This window comes from Peromyscus maniculatus, chromosome 11 (assembly GCF_049852395.1).
Source record: "Peromyscus maniculatus bairdii isolate BWxNUB_F1_BW_parent chromosome 11, HU_Pman_BW_mat_3.1, whole genome shotgun sequence".
In the NCBI taxonomy this organism is placed as follows: domain Eukaryota; kingdom Metazoa; phylum Chordata; class Mammalia; order Rodentia; family Cricetidae; genus Peromyscus; species Peromyscus maniculatus.
The window spans coordinates 79098294-79120264 of NC_134862.1; the positions used below are offsets into that span (position 1 = coordinate 79098294).

A 21971-nucleotide genomic window follows, 5' to 3' on the forward strand; every position below is an offset into this window, starting at 1 on the left:
ATCACGAGGACTCCCTGGGCATGGTGGCACACACCTTTAATTCCAGTACTCAGGACACACAGACAATGAGCTCAGTGAGTTTGAGACCAGCCTGGTCTACAAAGTAAGTTCCAGGACAGGCATGGCTGTTACACAGAGAAACCCTATCTCCAAATCCACACAAACACACACACACACACACACACACACACACACACACACACACACACACACACAGTTAGATCATGAGGACTCAGGAAAGGTTTAATAAACTAGTTTAATGGCTTAATGGATTAGTTTTAGAACAGGTCTATTATAAGAAGTTTGGTTCTGCTCTTGTGTGCACACTTCTTGCTTTGTGATACCCCCTGTTGCCTGGAGACTCTGCAGTGTTCCCACCCATAATCTCGGACCTCCTAGCCTCTAGAATTGTGAGCTAAACAAACCTCTATTTATATTTATAAACAACCCGGTCTGTAATGCTAAGTTATAGCAATATAAAATAAACAGAACTATGTGATATGGCAAAAGGGATGGAATGTCCCACTCAAGATCATGTTCTTTTGTGCTAGACTTCTTTCTAGTGAACTTACCTTCATTATTCTGCTAGTCAATGGCAGAATAGTCAATGGATTGAGCTGCATGGCAAAGAATTGCTTGTAGCTTCTAGATACTGAGAGTAGCCTCCAGACAAAATAAATAAAAATGAGGTGCAGGCATGCTGGCTCATTCCTGTAATCTTAGCACACAGGAAGCAAATTCACAAAATTCAGTTTGAGCCTGGGCTACAATAGTGGGATGCTAACTCAAGACAACACTACTACCAATGAAAACATAAACAACAAGCCTGTAGTTTTCAATCCTGAAAACACAAGGAAACAGTTCGATAGTGCATTCCTCTCTGGTGAGACTCCAGGGTAGGAAGCCTCAGATCTGATACCTTGATTGCAGCCTTGTGAGCAATCTTCAAACAGAAGACTTGGCTACAAGAGCAGACTGGAGAAAACCATCCAACCATGCTATCTGGTCTGACTTTCTGACTTTAGTTCACAGCCAAGACAAGCTTGATCTCTCATTAGGTAAAGTGCTTGCCACCAAGCCTGACAATCCCCGGATTTCAATCCCTAGGCCCCACATGATGGAAGGAAATAACTCACAGGGGTGGGGGAGAAATAGGGGGAGAGAGAGAGAGGGAGAGACAGGCCCTGTGGCTCATTTAAGAGGCCCTGCTATGAGCAGCCAATGAGCTACTCTGCAGGGAGAGAACAGATAGAAACACCTGCTCCAGTGCTGGGACACAGCAGCTTCCCAGAGCTGGGGCAGCTAGGTAGCCCAGAACCGGGCGGAGCCAGCCGCCAATGCCATAAACCAAGTCAGTCAGCGGAGGGCCCAGCCAAATAGATTAAGATTTGTCTCATATGGTCAAACAATGCTGAAGGGGCTTAGTAAAGTCAGGTCCAGACTGAAAAAAAAAAAAATCTAAACAGATAGAATGTGCTTGAATAGGCTTAAATACAAAAAGTCTTTAAATAAAAAATAATGTAGCCAAGCAGCGATGGTACACACTTTTTAATCCCAGCACTCAGCTGGCAGAGGCCAGTGAATCTCTGTGAGTTCAAGGCTAGCTTAGTCTACAGAGTTAGTTCCAGGACAGCCAGGACTGTTTCACAGAGAAACCCAGATAGACAGATAGACAGACAGACAGACAGACAGACAGACAGATAGAAGATAGATAGATAGATAGATAGATAGATAGATAGATAGATAGATAGATAGATAGATAAAGTGATGTGAAAAAGAAATACACAGGATGTCTGGATCCTGTATGGAGCTTTGTTGACTGAATTTTTTAAATGCTAATGAACAAAAATAATAGCTGTTGAGACACTGGATTATGGATACTGCTAAATTTAGCCAACCAATATATTTTAAGAATGTCTTAACTTCAGAATGGAAGTCAGAAAATATGTTGCATTGGGGGAGAGGTTTTTGTAGCTAGAGTTTTCCTGCCTTGCCCACAGTCAGGACAAATCTCTGTCACCCGCCAGTCCCACAGCCGCTCAGACCCAACCAAGCAAACACAGAGACTTATATTGCTTACAAACTGTATGGCCGTGGCAGGCCTCCTGTTAACTGTTCCTATATCTTAAAGTAACGCATTTCTACAAATCTATACCTTGCCACGCGGCTCGTGGCTTACCAGCATCTTCACATGCTGCTTGTCCTGGCAGTGGCTGGCAGCGTCTCCTTCTGCCTTCCTGTTCTTTTATTTCTCCTCTCTGTTAGTCCCGCCTATACTTCCTGCCTAGCCACAACCAATCAGGTTTTATTTATTGACCAATTAGAGCAACGTGACATACAGACCATCCCCCAGTACAGCCAAGTGCAGACCATCTCAGACACCTGCACTCAGGCCCATGGTCCTAATCATCCTCTATGCAAACCTGCTGGGTAACGCCACAAGGAACCCAAGAAGGGCTCCCACAGGACATACATTAACATCCCACAGCAGGTTTTGCCTTTCTTTATTTAGGAAACAAAAAGTTATGGTCCTCTTCAAAATTAATAAAGATCAGATTTGATCCGGGGAGACCTCCTGAGGATCTTGGCTGCAGACATGAGGGACAAAGCCAAGAAAGACTACAGGACAGGTAATATATATACTGATCCTTTGACATGGGAACAGCTCTGAGACTTGATAAGGCATAATAAATCTTGTTGGCTACAGAGTCCTTTGGACTTATTATTACATGTCATCCTTTCATATGGCATGGATAGAGGTTTGGTTGTACGGTCCAAACAAACTTCTGAAGTTGACAGATGACTTTCACCTGCTCAAACATAAAACAAAAAATCATCTTTAACTGATTTGTGCACATTGCACATTCCACACTTGTGTTAATAATATACCTTTAAAAGTTTGTGTTTTCATAAAAAAAAAAAGACCAGACACTAAAAAAGAGAAGTAGCCCTGTGGTGATATATTGTTTGTAATCTAGGAAATAAAGCTTGCCTGATGATCAGAGGACAGAGCCAGCCACAGAGTTAGCCATAGAGGTCAGGCAGTGGTGGCACACACCTCTATTCCTAGCAAAGGGAAGCAGAGGCAGAGATCTCTCTGGATTTCTGTGAGTTCAAGGCCACACTAGGCTACATGAAATTAATCCAGTCTAAAAGAGAAACCAGGCAGTGGTAGCACACACCTTTAATTCCAGCACTTGGGATCACACACCTTTAATCAAGGCACCAGGAAGGTTGAGACAGGAAGTGATATGGCTAGACAGAGAAAGGAATATAAGACAGGAACTCGCTCTCTTTCAGGCTGAGGAGTTGGTGATGTAAAAGGTGATGCCCGTGGCTTGCTCTGTTTCTCTGATCTTTCAGCTTTCACCCTGATATCTGGCTCTGGGTTTTTATTAAGACCAATTTAGGATTTGTGCTACATAACCCAGGTGATCCAACCTTTCAGAATGCCTCTGTTGCAGTTTCCTCAATATTCTATATCCAGAACAACTTCAAAGCTGCTAGCTGAGATGGTCCAGCCTCACAGACTACTCTAGCCAGGGCTTCAGATAAGACATTTCTCCATCACACAGAGACTAAACAAAAATAATACAGTGAACTCTCCCAGGACTTGACCATTATCCCAATTTTCTCAGGGTCCTCTAAAGATGCTGTTGCTCCCAGACAACAGGAAGCAGTCTAGAGAACGTGATGCCCACATTCCCAAGGGATGGGGTGGGTGGTTTTTGGTCATTCAGTGGGTTATGGATGTTTGTTGTTGTTTAGGGGGATTGGTTACAAGTTGGTATTGGTAATGGTCAGAAAAAAAGCTAAACAAAGGAGATTGGATTCAGAGATCTCTTTCTGAAGGGAAAAAGGGGAGATATAGTATAAAAATTATGGGATAAAAAGGTGGATTGTTGAGTCTACTTTTGGACAACCACTAGTCTCAAATACTTTACATTGTTATGGATTTTTGTATATTGACACAAATTTAAGGTTGTTTTTGTTATACTGTATATGTTTCTACTCGTGTTTCAAGTATTGTACCTATGCAGCTCATTTAACAAAGTAATGTAGATTTCTAGTCCTTGAAAGTTATTATTACAAACTATTCAGGATAATTATGAAATACAGGTTAGTCTTTCCGCCATTTTGGCGCCGGTGGAGGCCTGCTGGGAACAGGACTTCTAAAAGGCAAATATGTCTAGAAGGCTTTGGTGCAAGGCCATTTTTGCTGGCTATAAGCGAGGTCTCCGGAACCAGAGAGAGCACACAGTTCTTCTTAAAATTGAAGGTGTTTATGCTCAAGATGAAACTGAATTCTACTTGGGCAAGAGATGTGCTCATGTGTATAAAGCAAAAAACAACACAGTGACACCTGGAGGCAAACCAAACAAAACCAGAGTGATCTGGGTAAAAGTAACCCGGGCCCATGGAAACAGTGGCATGGTTCGTGCCAAATTCCAAAGCAACCTTCCTGCAAAGGCCATTGGACACAGAATCCGGATTTAAACTAATGAAAAGTAAATAAATAAAAGTGGATTTGTGCTCTTGTAAAAAAAATATATATATATACAGGTTATTAATTAGTCATACTTGTAGTCATGTTAGGCATGTTTTCAAGATCAAACATATATTTTAGACAGACAGGTGGTCTTCAAATACTTCAAAGACCTACAGAATATTGCATTTAAAATGTTTTAATATCATAAGGCTTTTCATGACAGTGTGATAGGTCATGATACATGAAAAGGATGATGAGCATTGAAGAACCTCCATATGGGGTATAGTGGGTAGCCATTCCAGCTTTCATCTAGAAGTTCCAACACTTCCCACTGAAGTTTCAGTAACTGTCACACCTACAAGGCAGGGCCAAGAGAGGACCCTGAAGACCCAAGATCCGGATGCACGGGCTCTCTTGGTTCCAGGACCCTGGACACTGGAGGTAGACCGAGCAGAGCTCTCCAGAGAACACTGCCGAACTGCACCACACCTTTCCCAGACCCTGTAACCAATCCCTTCACTTGTAAGTTACCCCACAAAATAAACCTCCCTTTTAACTATGTGGAATGGCCTTAATAATTTCACCAATAGTGGGGTTTGCTTTTTATTGTGGCAAGGTTAGCCACTGGGCAAGAAGCTGCCCTTGCCTCAGCTGCTGACTGTATGCTGTCCAAACTGGACAATCAGGACACAAAAGAAGGCAACTGCTGAACTTTGCCAAGACAAAGTGGGACAGTCTTGCAAAATTCCTGCTTCACTGATAAGTCTGTCAGATATTCTAGGCCTGTAGGCTGAAAATGGATGCCACAACATTGCAGAGAAAACTTGGGGTGACTGTCCAGGCAACCAGATGTCTCTGTCATTTCTTAGTTTTGAAAGTTGTTTGCTCTTTACTGCCTGTTTAATCAGGTAATACTATATCCTTCTCAGGTCTCTGATGAGGCTGAAGACAAGATAGTTAAAGTTTTACAGTTTTTCCTGTTACCAAATTCAGAAAAGAAACTCACAAAAGAGTTGTAAAATATATAGGGCTGAGAGACATAAAAGCTTAGGTTGTTTATATGAGAAAATGTTTTGAGGTCTAAAAAGATAGTTTTGAGGTAGTAATACAAGTTAGGATAAAAAGTAAATCAGGTACAAAACTTTGAACTCACCAAGATAGGTTAGATAATAGAATATTTTCTCTAAATTTGCCAGACACAGATAGACTGGACATTGTAAATGTAATTTTTACCTGATAATTGTTCTTATTGTATAGTTTTACTATGTTAGAGTTAAAATTTTCCCTTTTTATTTAGACAAAAAGGGAGAAATGTTGGATATTTGTACACTGTGTGAAGGTATATTTCTGTGACTGGTGTAATAAAAAGCTGAATGGCCAATAGCTAAGCAGGAGGTATAGGCAGGACTTCCCAGCAGAGAGAGAAGAAGTAGGAAGCAGAATCTTGGTGTGTGAAAGAGATTTGAGGAGACGTGAGTAAGCAGGATGAGCAGTATTTGACAGAATGTAGATTAATAGAAATGGGTTAATTTAAGTTATAAGAACTTGTTAAAAAAACAAGCCAAAGCTAAGGCCAAGCTTTCATAATTAATAAGTGTGTCATTATTTGTGAGCTAGCAGCCCAAAAAAATCTAACTACATAAATAAACAAATATCATTTAAAATTAAATCCATAACCATTGCAAGTGCTCTGGTCCACTCATTCTGCCATTCTCTTAGGTGACTCCTATTTTTTTTTCCTGAGACTCCTATTATTTCCCACATACTGACTCTTAACAGAGTCTTATTCTTCCTTTCATTGAGAAATGATCAGAACAGAGCTTTCACAGACCCCACCACAACCACATCTACCTGTAGCTGGAAGTTTTCTTGTGTCCTGCCTGGTCCTGTAGCTGCTCAAACCCAAATAAACACACAGAGGCTTATATAAATTTTCAAACTACATGGCCTAGTGGTTCAATCTTCTTGCTAGCTAGCTCTTAAATCTTAAATTGACCCATGTCTATAAATCTCTACTTTGCCAAGTGGCTTGTGGCTTACCGGTACTTTACATCTTGCTTCTCCTGGCAGTGGCTAGCAATGTCTCCTCTGTTCTGTCTTCTCCTTCCTCTCTCTCTAGTTGGAATGTCCCGCCTAACCTTATTCTGCCAAACAGCTTTATTTATCAACCAATCAGAGCAACATACATTCATAGCATATGGAATGACATTCCCATCATCCACCCAATTACTGTATCTGTGCCTATGTTTTTTCTTCAAATGATCATGATAAAGTGCCTATGGTCCAATCCTACTACTGGTATATGAATGTTCATTCATGCAGAGGTCAGAGGACAACCTCAGGTGTCATCCTCAGGACCACCTCCCACCTCTTTTTGAGGCAGGGTTTCTCGCATGGGCCTGGAACTCACCAGTCAGGCTAGACTGGCTGGCCCATGAGCCCCAGAGATCCTCCTGTCTCCACTTTCCCAGTGCTAGGATTCCAAGACCACACCACCATGCTGGCTGCATCGCCTCCTCCTCTTAAATTTATTTTTGCTTTGATGTGTTTTGTCTATATGTATGTGTACCATGTGTGTACTTGGTACCCAGAGTCCAGAAGAGGGTGTGTGAGCCTCAGGAATGGGTGTTAAAACTGGTTGTGAGCTGCCATGAGAGGATAGGACCCCAACCCCCTCTAAGAGCAGCAAATGCTCTTAACTACTGAGCCAACCTTCTATCCCCACACCTCGCTTTTTGTCTGAGTTCTGGTGATTGAACTCAGGTCTTCATGCTTGCAAGGCAAGGATTTTATCATCTAAGCCATCCCCAAGGCCCGAAGTAGAAGATTTTGTTTTTTTCAGATTTATTTTTGCAGGGGGTAGGTTTGAGACAAAGTCTCAGTATGTAGTCATACCTGTTCTGTAACTTACTGGGTAGACCAGGCTGACCGTGAATTTGGGGCGATCCTCCTGCCTCAAGTACTAAGAATACAGGCATGCATCACCATGTCAGGCCTTAGATATTTCTTTTTTATCACATATGCATTATAAACATAGAATTTTAAATATATAAAAGAGAAGCAGGAGAGAGAAGAAAGAAGGGAGGGAAAACCCTACGGGCCTACCGCAGATAAGGATTTGTATGGGCACTTCAGTTTCTTTCCTTACAGACTAGAAATTCTAAGTACTTCAAAAAAGAGTATTTACAGATCATTTTCCACATTCTACCCCTCCCTCTGTCTTCCCCTGGGGACTGAGAGGAACAATATGTTTTTTTGAAAACCTGACTTGGTATTTACAAACCACACCCTGACCCAGCTGAGCTCATCTCCAGCCAACAAGCTTTAGAAAAGACAACTTGGGAGCTGCTTTGTCTGTGAGCCCAGACCTTTCCCAACACCTCACTGAAGTCATTTCTGACAGGGCTTTCTCAACCGTAAGGCTGTCCAGATTCTTGTTTTGAGAGAGAAAGAAATTTCGTTGCACTGTATTACCAGCAAGTAAAATAAATGCATGCTAAACTATAAACAGAATAGATTGAATCCAACAAAAAAGATTAAATCCTTTCATTGAGAGGGAGGATGGAAGCTTGAAGGATGATGGCCTGAGCTACTTCCTATCCCCAGATAGAGAAGGGAAGGTGGAGTGGAGGTGGGATGGGGGAGTTAACATCTGAACTTTCTTCCCCTTAATCGGAATCCTCATTAAATTACAACATGAGGAATTCACTCTTAATCTGTTTTTATGAATTTCAGTGTTTCTTTTAATGTTTTTGTTTCTTTGTTTGTTTGTTTCGGGAGTGTGTGTTTTGTTTTGTTTTTCTTTTCTTGCTAGAAACTGCCTATTAGTGTCAGGTTGGATTTGGTTCTACTGTAATCACTAAAATTGTGACATTTTGTTTATAGACTAAGTTTCAAATCTGGGACAAATGGCTGCGGTGCCTATTTAACATATGAAAGCGGACCTGGCTGCCTGGTTCTCCCAGCATCCCTCAGTCCCTACCTGTTACAGGGTATGGCTGGCATACCTCGCCCCCTACCCTGAACTCTCCAGGCCAGGGGCTGGGCTGCCCTTCCCCCAGGGGCTCTTCCCTATATCATCCAGACATTTTGGTTTCCCACCCCTTTTGTACATTTGGCCTCCTGGCTGCTGCACCAGGTCCCCACCCCCACCCACTCCTTCTCTCCCCACATGGCCCAGCTTAGCCTGGTCATGTCCACTCTGAACTCTCTAAGATATCCCTGCCTCTGACTATGCTCTCCCACATATCTATAATAAACTTTCTCCTCCACCACACCTAGGAGTAGTCATGTGCTATCATTTCTTTTTTATTTGTTTTTTTCATTCATAGATGACCACTGGTATTGAAATAAGTGTTTTTAAATTATTTTGTATTGACCTTAAAAAGGAAGTGGAGGCCACAATTTAACAGACAGAGGCAGTAATTTCCTCATAAGTTACTAATGAATATAAACACACAAAGGCCGCTTCTCACGTGGCAGTTGGTGGAGGGCACAGGTGCATGAGAAAGGTCACCCTCATTAGCAGGAGACAGCAGAGAATGTGCTCAAGCTTTTCCTCATCATGAAAGTTGAGATCAAAGGGGAAACAGAAAATACCATTTTCTAATAATTAATTGATAGTATTTCATTGCTCAATCTCTACACAATTCATCTAGAAATTATCAGTAAGAGTGTCCTAAATGTAATTCACTGCTGTGAGATGGGAAGGGTTCCAGAGTTTCATCATTAATTATATTGACTTGCTATTTGTTAAGCACAGAAAAATACTTTCGAGGTTTTCAAAAAAACAGGTTTATTTTATTCCAGAATTGGTTTAAATGATATGTATCTATTATTTCTTAGGCACGTGTTATGAGACATTGAGTCTAATTCATAACTTGCTAACAAAACTAAAGGAAGGGCCTCTGAAGTGATTCCATGATGTCATGATTTCTCTCAAGAAGCGCCAGTGTTGGTGCTGTGGAGATTAAAGAACTTGCTGTTCCAGCCTTGGTGATGGAGGCCTGTATCCAGCCCTGAGGCAGTAGAGACAGGCAGATCCTGGGGTTCAGTGGCCAACCAGCCTGGCCTAATCATCAAGCCCCACTGTTATTTATTAAGTGGCTCTGTTTACCGTGTGAGAGAAGCCACGAGGCACAACAAAACCCACTATAAGAGTTTATTAAGGGAAGGGAATAAAAGGGGTGTACATAGGCCTATGGAATGACCATGCAGGAAGAGAGAGAAGGAATAGGTGGGACCTGCTTTTATAGGTACCCCCCCTCACACATGCGCCTATAAGCTACACCACGCATGCACATAGATTATGTGAGCACGTGATCGTGCAGCGCATGGATTAGGACCTAAGGCCCTAGGATGACTAAGCATCTTGCCTGGCTACTGGACAGAGCATGCACAGTCATGTAGCTGGGGGAGTGGCTAGGAATTCTAACATCCGGGTCACAGTGAGAGACCCTATCTCAAAATTCCAAGTGAATGGTGCCTGAGAAAGGACATCCAAAGGGTGACTTCTTCCCTACACACAAACACATGGGATGGGGGGGTGTGAGGGAGGAGAAAGAAGAGGTAAGAGATGAGAAATAAATGGCATGATGCTTACAGGAAAAGAAATAAGAGAATTCTAAAATAAATCTACATCTAAAACAAACACCTGGCACTTCAACATCCTATTGACAAATAGTCAATAATCATTTAGTGACTATGGGGTTGGACCAGGCTTGGGCAAACCAGTTTCATGTGGAGTCTGAATGTGGAGGAAGAGCACTCTATTTGTCTGTACCATTTCCTCTCCCTGAGCTTCAGAGATAATTCCTAGCACTGCACACACTGAATGTGGAGGTGCTCACTCTAATCCCAGCACCCAGGAAGTAGGCCTAGGGGGATCAGGAAGGTCAAGGTCATATATGGCTACACAGTGAGTTTACAATGGGCCTAAGATACATGCAATTGTGTCTCAAAAGTAAGTAAATAGAAATGAAGGGCTGAAAATGCATTTCTCAGTCTTATTTACACACATAGCTACCATTTCTGGGGCTCTGGATTTTCTTCCTATGGACTCAAAACGCCATCTGGGCCACTTCCCTCAGCCTAAAGCACTTCCCTCAGTGTTTCTTGAAAGCAAGCTTGCTGCAAAGAATTCTCTCACACATGTCTAAATCCGGGAATATATTTAGCTTGCCTTCAGCTTTTAAAGCATAGCTTTCCAGAACATAAAGGTCACCCGTTTCTCTCCGATAAACTTTTATATTTTTGCTGAAACATGTTTCTTACTTTCCACCCAAATAAGCCAGCACCCTCCAGCTGGGAAGCTTGTGTTCTGCACTGTGAGTCCTGCAAGGGTGTGTGGGTGGGGAGTGGGGGGTGGGCACACACCTGGTAAGAACACCACAGGCTCCAGGCTCAGTCAGCAGTGCAGCAGTTTCTCAGAGTAAATGCTCTGAAATTTGTTGTTTGCTTTTGGTCTTTGCCTCACGCTTGCAAACAATTGCTTTTTCTTAAATGCATGTGTGATTTTGCAGCAGTCTGGGAGGAAGGACTTCCCACCGTTGGCGCTGCTCTGGTGTGTGAAGATTAAGGATGCTCAAAAGCTTGAGTCCTCAGAACAGCAGCCACTGGCTTGAGAACACTTGATTATATGAGTTGTCTGGGTCCATCACAGATGCCTATCCCTCTGGAGTATTTCACTTCAGCTTTTTTTTTTTTTCCCTCTCTCTCTCTCTGATGGAAATTAGAAAAAAAAAACTATCTTTTCATTGGAGATCACAGGGGACTCAGATTTCCTGAGCATCTGCTGGGTTTCTAGTGTGACATATTGTCCATGTACTATTACTCTCAAAAAATAGAAATTTGGAAGTCCCAAGTCATGGCTCATGCTTATAATCTCAGCACCTAGGAGGCTGGCTGAAGCAGGAGCTAGCCTGGGCTACCGAGTGAGATCTGACCTCAAAAACCCAGACGATGCTGGTGGTGACAATAATGGTGACAACCTGGGGCTTTTTTTTTTTTTTTTTTTAGAAAGTTTGTAAAAGCACAGGACAAATTCACCTTCAGAAATATTTTAAATTGCTACCACCCCAGAGAAAAGTTTGCATGTTTAACATTTGGGTCTATTTTAGATTGCCACCAACAAGAGAAAGAAAAAACAGAAGCAACACATCTAACATATTGCCTGTTCCCTCTTTTCTCTCTGTCCCTCCCCATCCTGTGTGTGTGTGTGTGTGTGTGTGTGTGTGTGTGTGTGTGTATGTGTGTGTGTGTTGAGACATGGTCTGCTATGTAACCATGGGTATCTTAGAACTTGCTGTGTCTCTCAGATTGACCTTCAACTGACCTCAGACTTGAATGCTCCTCCTGCCTCTGCCTCCCAGATGCTGAGGTTACAGACATTCACCATCACAGTCTGTTTAAAGATCATTGCTGCTAGTAGGATAGATTTCCCTCGGAACAAACTTGGAACAAATAAGAATTTTTATTTGAGGTCATGCTTCCCTTTCTTTATGGGAAGATCTAGAACATAATTTATATAAGATGACCCTAGGAAAGATCAAATGTTTCAATAATCAGGACACACACTTTGCAAGGAGCAACCCCACTAATGATATTTGACATTTGTTTTGTTTCTTTAACCTTTGAACCCACTGGGGTGCAGGGTTGGGAAGGGTAATTATTCTTTTTAGTCTGGGCCTGTCCTCATTTTTGGAGTGAACTCAGTGAGAAATCATTGGCTGATCATCAGCAGGAGGGGTGCTGAACTGGGAATGCAGTACCCACCCTCCTCCGTCATTTTCACTCCAAGAAGAGGAGGCTCCATCCCCACAGGAGCGGACACAGACTGGGCAGAAGGGGCCATCACTGCCAAGGCCTGAGTCATTTCCCTCAATGCTTAAGCAAACCCGGAAAAGCTTCTCCAGCATTTGGGACTGAAATTTCACAACGGCCAAGGAACCTCTCAGATCTGGGAGTTTGGAGCCAGGGAAGGACAAGAACAGAGCCTGAGAGGGTAGAGATTAATTAACTGTACTGCCTGGACTTTGAGCCCCATTTGGTAGCTATGGGGAGGATCTACTCTGACTCAGTCCTAGAAGTTACCATGCTCAAATAGACGTGAGTACCAGTCCTGAGTTCGAAACTATATAAAACACAACTCGAACACCAGCTGTACCCAAGTGGGTTTCTGTTGTTTCTGAGAGCATCGTAGGTTAGTTATCTAAATAAATAAAATAATCTCTGTGCCATGACTTTGGGGGCCCCACAAGGAGAATAATCCGAAAATCACTTAACACTCTCTGTTCGAAAGTAACAGAGTCCTGTGTTTGTGTGTGTGCCCGTGTGTGTGTGTGTGTGTGTGTGTGTGTGTGTGTGTGTGTGTGTTTGTGTGTGTGCCCGTGTGTGGTGGGAAGAGAACCCAAGGTGCCGTGCATGCCAGGCAAGGCCCTACCACTGAACTTCCACAGCTCCCGGAAGTAGTTTGGTCTTTGCCACATCGATACACTAGCCTATGGATCTGTCTTTTCATAATCCGAAGGCCCGCTGAACTGTTTCCTCCAAACAAACGCTAACTAAACTAATTCTCTGTAGAGCTATAAAACATAGTTCTCAAAATTACAGTGGTTTTGCAATCTGTGGCTACTATCCAAAACATGTTTTAAAATGACTGAACATTTCCTGGCTTCTTGTTCAAAGCTTATCTTGGTCTCTAGGATCTTAATTATCCCATCGAGAATATTTTCTTCTTTTTATTTTTCATTTTTTGGGATCGGTTCTCACCCTAGCTGAGGTTGGCACTGAACTCACTATGTAGCCCAGGCTGGTTCTAGATTTGAATTCATGACACTCTTCCTGTCTTAGCCTCCTGAGTGCCAGGATTATAAACCTAACCACTGTGCCCATCTGAGAAACTGATACTCTTCCTATTATGAACAGTGTCTTTGGATAGGAAAAACATCCACTCATCATACGAATCTCTAGGCAGGAGTCACGTGGTCTGGCTGTTTCAGGATGGCCTTTTAGTTCTGCTGCCTGTCCAGTGTGGTCAGGCAAATCTGCCTTTTACCACTCACGGGCTTCTCAGCGTTTATCTGGATTGTTCTAACAAAGGTCACAATGGCCATAGTTAATATTTGACTAAAATTATTTTTTATAAAGAGGATGTTGTTTCAAGCTAGTTAAAAGAAAACCTTCAGAAAGATTTAAGGTGGAATGGTTCAAGAACAAGAAAAGCTTATGAACTCGGCACGGTGGACAGGGCACGGTGGACAGGGCATGGTGGACAGGGCACGGTGGAAAGGGTACGGTGGAAAGGGCACGGTGGAAAGGGCATGGTGGGTGGGGCAGGGTAGACAGGGTATGGCAGAGTAGACAGGACACGTAGGCAGGGCAGGGTAGAGTGAACAGGGTGGCGTGAACAGAGCATGGTGGGCGGGGCGGTACAGCAGTACTGCTCCCATCACTGGTAGGCCAGGAGACAGAGGGAGGAGGGGATTGTTGATATATTCAGCTGGCTTTCTCCTTTCCCCCTTCTGGTATATCCGGGCTCCCAGGCCATGGGATATTCTCCCTAGCAATTAATCCTCTCTGGAAATGCCCTTACAAACACACCTATCAATCTCCTAGATAAGTCTAAATCCAGTCAAGGTATCAGTGAAGATTAACCAGGTCATAGTCATGTTCCTAGAACATGAAACGTGAGTAATGAATCTGACTGTGAAATGTGTACAATAAATAGAAATTATCTGCATAAAGAATATGTATACCATGGCACATATGCAAAATCATGAAGCTAATTGTGAAAAGCATAATTAAAGAGAGATTTAAGGCTTTAAATTCTGGCTACACAGGATGGACTCTGACTTAATCTTGACAACTTTATTTTTTATTTTTTTTATTTTTATTATTTTTTTTTTTTTAGGTTTTTTTCGAGACAGGGTTTCTCTGTGTAGCTTTGTGCCTTTTTCCTGGAACTCACTTGGTAGTCCAGGCTGGCCTCAAACTCACAGAGATCCGCCTGCCTCTGCCTCCCAAGTGCTGGGATTAAAGGCGTGCGCCACCACCGCCCGGCTTACAACTTTATTCTTGATATTAAACAAACACACTGACAAGCAATTGGCTCACACAGATCCATACCTACATTAATTGTAAAATATCCTTTGTGAATTAATAATCACCTATTACTGAGATTTTGATCCAAGTAATGAGTTCCCCTTGGCCTATTCATACAGCTATTGGCTATAAGATATTGCCAAAAACCTCAACAAAACTCCTCACCCAGATATTTAGACCTGACTTTGAAATTGAATTACTGAAGTTCACAGTGGTGGTTTGAATAGGAATGGCCCCCATAGGCTCATACATTTGAATGCTCAGTCATTAGGGAGTGGCCCTACTTGACAGGGATTAAGAGGTATGGCCTTGTTGGAGGAAGTGTGTCCCTGGGGGTAGGCTTTTGGGATTTCAGAAGCCCAGGCTAGGCCAGTGGCTCCCTCTCTTCCTGCTGTTTGTGGATCCCGATGTAGAACTTTCAGCTACTTCTCCAGCATCATGTCTGCCTTCATGCCACCATGCTTCCTGCCATGATGACAATGGACTAAACTCTGAAACTGTAAGCCAGCCCCAATTAAATGCCTTCCTATATAAGAGTCATCATGGTCATGGTGTCGCTTCACAGCAATAGAATAATGACTAAGACAAGTTGATACCAGGGACTGGGGTATTTCTGTGATAGACCCACCAATGCTTTTGGAGAAATATGGAATACTCTGTGACTCTAGAGAACCCTGACTAATACAAACCGACTGGTCCAAGCTCAGGGAGAAGCAGACTGCGGTGCAAGAGAACTTGAATTCTAGTGTCCCAGGGCTGGAGAAAGTTGTCCCAGCTCCACGAGGGACAGCAAACTCACCTCTCCTCTGCTTTGTTGTTCTGCCCAGGCCCCTAGCTGGTTACATTCCACCCACACCCACACCAAGGACGGACCTTCCCCATTGAGTGCACTGACACAATGCCAATCTCTCCCAGGGACACCCTCACAGACATTCCCAGAAACGACACTTCCCAGCTATCTGCATAGCTTTCCTCCAGCCAAGGTGACATCTAAACATCTCTCTTCTGCTTCTGCAGAAAGTGTGTTCACTTAGACTGTTGGTGAGCCCGCAGTCAGCATGCCATGTCTGCAGCAGGCAGTCTCGCCAATTCTGTAATACTTAGAAAGCTTTTGGCTACTGCACCCAAGCTGTGCTCGTCAGCTGCTCTAGTGTGAAGGTCTAGACTTGACTTGACAGGCTCTATCTTAGGGAAAGGGCCACCATCTCAGACCACCTGCTGTCCTGTGGGAGCCTGTTCTTGGGTTCCTCGTGGCTTTACCCAGCAGGTCCGAATAGAGGATGATCAGGACCACGGGCCTGAGTGCAGGTGTCCGAGATGGCCTGCACTTGGCTGTGCTGGGGGAGGAGGTCTTTTGCTCCACCCCTTGGCGTCTCTATAAAAACCCTGGGCCAAGCAGGATGGCTCAGCTGATAAACATGCCTGCCATCAAGGCTAAGGTTGATCCTGAGAACCCATATGGCAGAAGTGTACTTCATGGTACATACATGCCCACACATATGTAGACTAAATAAATAAATAAAATGCAAAAAAAAATTTTTTAGTGATGTAGGTGAGCATAACAGTACACACCTGTTATTCTGTACTCAGGAAGCAAAGACAGCAGGTTGGTGAGTTTGAGGCCAATCTGAGCTACCCAATGGAAATCATCTCAATAAAATAAATAATAAACAAACAAACAAACAAAACCCTGGGCCAGAGACAGTCGGGGCCCGTTGGAATAGGTTCCAGGCCCTCTTGAGGCTATCCTTTCTTTTCTGTTTATCTCCACAAGATTCTCTGCTATAAATCCTTCTATCTAATATTTCCTGCTGATCACACTCAAGAAAACTCTGGGAAGCTGTGGGGGTGGTGGGTAAACGCCCCACACTGTCCTCAGTTCCAGAAAGGACCTCAGGAATGTGCCATGACAACTCGCACTGACACAGAGCAGTATCTCCCCTGCAGACATCCTATCTGTGGTTTATGGCCCTTGGAGATATCTAGATAATCCTGCTGAGCAGTCCAGATAATCCTGTTCAGCAGGTTATGGTCCGCCAAAAGTCTAACCCAATGGTTTCAAATGTGGTTTCGTGTCCAAAGTCTAGACCAATAGTTTCAAAAAATCACCTTGCCCCTTCTACCCAATCCCAAGTTGCCAATTCCCAGCTTGTGGTTTTTCCCTATAAAAACCCTCTACACCTGGGCTCGTGGCTACTGCCACATTTCCTCCCATCTGCTGTGCGGTGGCCCAGGTTGGAACCTGACAATAAAAAGACCCTTATGTGCTTGCATCAGAAACCGGCTCCTTGGTGGTCTCTGAGGGTTTCTCAAAATGGGTACAACAGTAGCAGTAATAGAAGCCATTTGATTCCATGGCCAGATGGGTTTCTTAGGAGGCTCAAGACTTGTTCAGAAGCAAAGGAGGCTCTTTTATTTATTGATTCTCTCATTTATTTATGAACATAAAAACATGAGGTTTTACTACAGCATTTCTTTCTAATAATTTTTTTTCTAATAAAATAGTCTCAAACTCACAGAGCCACACCTGCCTCTGCCCCCAGAGTGCTGGGACTAAAGGCGTGCGCCACCCCTGCCCAGCAATTTTAACGTGGGCTGTTTCTCCCAGAAGCTTTCTCCTCCACTCCCCCTGGACTCACCTCCCCTGCGGCCTTGTTTTCACGTCACATGTGTCCTTTTACCCCTCTCTCCTCCTCCATACCACTTGCTCCCCTCTTGTGGTCTCCTACCTAGTGTCATATTTATTCGAGTTCTCATGTCCCTTATTTACATATATGCAAACATCAAAACATCTGCATATGAGAGAGAACATGTGATTTTTGTCTTTCTGAGTTTGGATCCTCTCACTTAATATAGTATTTTCCAGATCTGTCCAATTTCCTGCATATTTCATAACTTCATTTTTCCTTACAGCTAGGTAATATTCCATTTGTTTAAATTTCACATTTTCACTATACATTTATTTATTGATGGACATCTAGGCTGGTTCCATTTCCTTACCATCAATAATATAATGTGAATACAGATGTATAAGTATCTCTGTGGTAGGATACAGAGTCTATCAATACAGGGTTCATTTTAATTTTGTGTGTTTTTTTTTTTTTTTTTTTTAGACAGGGTTTCTCTGCATAACTGCCCTAGCTGTCCTGGGACTTGCTCTGTAGACCAGGCTGGCCTTGAACTCAGAGATCCATCTATCTCTGATCCAGAGCGGCTGAGATTAAAGGTGGGCACCACCATCACCCAGCAATTTTTATTTTTTAGTAAATACTACACTGATTTCAATAATGTCTTACTAGCTGGCATTCCCACCAACAGTGAGGATGAGCTCCCATTTCTCTACAGTTCTGCAAGAAATCATATAGCATTTTAATTGTAAATGTATCCTTTAGCTGTAAAATAAGCAAGATATAATCACTGTTCTTAGAGCTCTCATGTATAGTAGAAATGAGTAGGGAAATGTTATCAAGTGTGGACATAAGACTTGTTGGGCCATCAAAGAAGATTAATAGCTGAGTCAGCCTGGGGAACTACAGGTCCGCAAACACCTGGTTCATGGGGAAATTCTCAAATGACAGCTGTGTCCCAAATAATGGAAATGGAGGAAATATTCTTGGCAGATACTACAATACCCAGGGTAGAGCTCAGAGGAGTGGGCAGAGCATATGAAAAGTGTGGTAAACACTGTAAGCAAATGAGATGTTAATTTGAAACACAAGGCAGGACTAGCTCAGCAGGGAAGTTGTTGGTTGCAGTAATGGTGCTCGCTGCCTGAGGGCCTGTGCTCAGTCCCCAGAACCCACATAATGGGAACAAATGCCTGAAAGATGTTCTTTTTGTTTGTTTTTTTGTTTTGTTTTGTTTGAGACAGGGTTTCTCTGTGTAGCTTTGCGCCTTTTCCTGGAACTCACTTGGTAGCCCAGGCTGGCCTCGAACTCACAGAGATCCGCCTGTCTCTGCCTCCCTAGTGCTGGGATTAAAGGCGTGCATCATCACCACCACCCGGCTTATTTATTTATTATGTATAGTGTTCTGTCTGCATGTATGTCTGCACACCAGAAGAGGGCAGCAGATCTCATTATAGATGGTTGTGAGTCACCATGTGGGTTGCTGGGAATTGAACTCAGGACCTCTGGAAGAGCAGTCAGTGCTCTTAACCTCTGAGCTATCTCTCCAGCCTGGTAGTAAAGTTTTTAAAAAGCACAAATTAGCAGGCTTTACTATAAGTTTGCTAATTAAACATCTCCAGAACAGTGGCCAGGGAATCTGTATTTCAGTCAACATACCAGGTAATTGCTTTTCTTTTTCTTTCTTTCTTCCCCCGACCCCTCATACAGGGTCTCGTTGTGCTGCCAAGGGGAGCCTAGACTAATCCTCCCATGTCTGCCTCCTAAGAGCTGGGATTACAGACACGTACCATCATTCCTGGCTTCTGTGACTTTGGGAAACACGGCCTAACTGTCAAAAGCCACTGAAGTGCTTCAAATCCAGGGGAAACAGGAGAGAGCTTCCACAGTGTTGGTAGAGTGGAGCCTGAAGTCAGGGCAGCCACACTCATAAGCAACAACAGATTCTAACTGTGCACACTAAGCTGAAGTACAGGCTTCAGGGGCTACACTTCAAATGCACTTAAGGGGCCAGAGAGATGGCTCAGTGGTTAGGAGTAGGTACTGCTCTTGCAGAGGATACAGGTTTGGCTCCCAGGCTCAGGCAGCTCACAACTGCCTCTCACTCCAGCTCTGGCGGGATTCGAGCCCTCTGTCCTCTATGGACACCTGCACATACCACACACAGACATAATTAAAAATAATAATAAATAAATAAATCTTTAAAAATATATTTAAGGAGATGGCTCCACAGGTAAAGCCATTTGTTGCATAAATTTGAGGACCTGAGTTCAATTCCAAGAAACCCCGGGTGGACGTTGTCTTCTGAGATCCACCCGACATATATGAACCCCTCCCACATAGGCTTCACACACGATAATAGGAAATACAAATCAACGAAGTTTCCGGGCATTTAAAGTCTAAGCTGAGGGTGACTTATGAGTGCATGCTGACACTGAGGAAGGGGAGGATGGCACAGTGGATGGCCCTGTCCCACCAGTAGATGGGGAAGCAGATGGGAGACTGACAGCTCAAGGCGGGAACACAGACAGGAAGTGGCAGCAAGCTAAGAGCCGAAACAAGAGGAGGATGAAGGAGGGTCCTTGCAGCCTGCCGGCCCCCAGGTGCAGACCTGGGGTGAGACCTGGCTGCATTGCTATTCTCACACTTCGTAAACTCAAGTATCCTGGTGGCACACTTGTGTTACCTGTTCATTTCAGCCAGCATTTCTTTCTGCTGTTGACAGTCTGGGAAGAGAGTGATAAATGGGACTTGGGACACCTGGAGACTCAAACAGCCGTAAGACACTGAGGTGAAAACATCCTGTTGGGCTTTGACCTATGAGCACAGCACATGGAATGTGACAAGTACCTGTGTTTGGTGGAATCTGAAGGGCTGTGGTTACCTCAAACGAGCAGAAGAAAGGCACATAAGAAAAATAAATGTCAAGGGAAAAAGATTAAAAAATACAAGTCCCTTAGGACACTAGAGTGATTAGGAAGGAAAGTTAAATACTTGTTATTTCCTGAGTGTAGAAATGATCCCTTAAGTATCATGGTAAAAACAAAATTGTCCTTCTTAGGATTATTAAATATGATTAAATCATATAAATACAATTAATCCAATAAAACTAAAAGTGTATTAATGAAGAGAAAAATCTTCCCATACCAACCAGACGTAACATTACATGGCTTTTACTCCAGATGTGTGAAACTCGATGTTTCCATTTCCTCTTAGGAAAAAACAGCCACTGGTGAGCAATGTCATGATGCCATTGGCTTTGCTCAAGGTAGGGGGAGTAATTCCTCAGCTTAGGTCAAGTAAGGCCCAGAATGCCTGAGTCAACACTGCGCCATACGTCAGAAACCACAGTGGGGTGAGATTCTGTCTGGGATGATTTCCAAACATGTGCTAAGCATTATTTGTCTTGGAATTTTGTGTAATAAGAATTTTTAGTTTATAATTAAATGATCACTGGACTAGGACATTTGTCAAGTATGATAATTCTTTGGACCATACTTTGTTCCACTATGCAGCCTAGGGTGGCCTTGAACTTACCATGCTCCTCCCTCAGCATCCTGTGTGCTGTGATTACCGGTATACTCCACCTTATCCAGCTAAAATGTATGTTTAAGCATAGTCTCTCAAATAAATGTCATTTTTAGCATGCCATTCCCATGGCACACGCACAGACATACAAAATTTCATATTGACCCACCTGCACACACACACACACACACACACACACACACACACACACACACAGGCACACTCACAGGAACACGTTTTTTCACCCGCCTACACACATAGATAACGCACACATGGACACCTAGACAAACACATGTACACAAAAATGCAACAATCACATGTACAAGCACACATGCATAAACCCTCTAGTGCATACATGCAAACACATTCATGTATGTAGAAACGTGTGTGCACACACTACAGGGAACAGAAGGTCATAAAGGACAAAGTTTAGACATGTGCTGATTTGACTATCCAGAACATGCCTCAGAAGGTTACATGGAAGGGAGATACTGGATTTAAAAACAAAAAGAAAAAACCTGTTAGGGGTCCTGGGTAGCTTGCGATCGGTACTATTTCTGCTTCTCTAGTCCACAAGCAGTGCTGCACTTAGAACAAGAGTTCAACAGTTCCAAGTGTGGTTCCAGGCGAGCAGCAGCTGTACCCGTGAGCATGGTAGACACAGTCTCAGATCTCACACAGGCCTAGTCAGCACCCTAAAGCAGGATGCGGCAGCAATATTCTAGCAAGCTCTCTGACCTGATTCTGCTGTGTGGTCTACTATGAGAATTGCTGATTTCAACACACAGAATCTCTAGTCTGAGCTCGTGAAGTCCCGTAAGATGTCCCTCCTACCTTTCCTTGGAATTGAGCATTCAGATTGGTTTTTTGTTTGTTTGTTTTAAGGTACCAGTAACCTTCCTAAACTGTAGGAAAATTGGCTGTTTCATGAGACACTAAATCTCAGAACATTAAATATGATCTGAACTCTGGAAAATAGTGTCTGCCACCTAACTGATAGGCTCTCACAAATGGCTGTTCATTATTACTATCGTGCCATTTCATTCGCTTCTCATAAACATATAACTATTGTCAAAATAACATCACTTGATTAAAGCAATCCAATCTGATAAAACAGAGTAGCATGCCAATCTCCCAACTGTGGATTTTGTTGAACTAGGATATTTCTGCAATATCACAAACATTTTTCCATAATTAAAAATAAAAAATTACATTTTAATATTATC

At 43.1% G+C, this 21971-nt stretch overlaps 1 pseudogene; it reads left to right on the forward strand.

The window, feature by feature from the left end:
- Positions 1–4185: 4185 nt before the first annotated feature.
- Positions 4186–4497, forward strand: LOC143267745 (large ribosomal subunit protein eL33 pseudogene; annotated as a pseudogene).
- The last annotated feature ends 17474 nt before the right edge of the window (positions 4498–21971 follow it).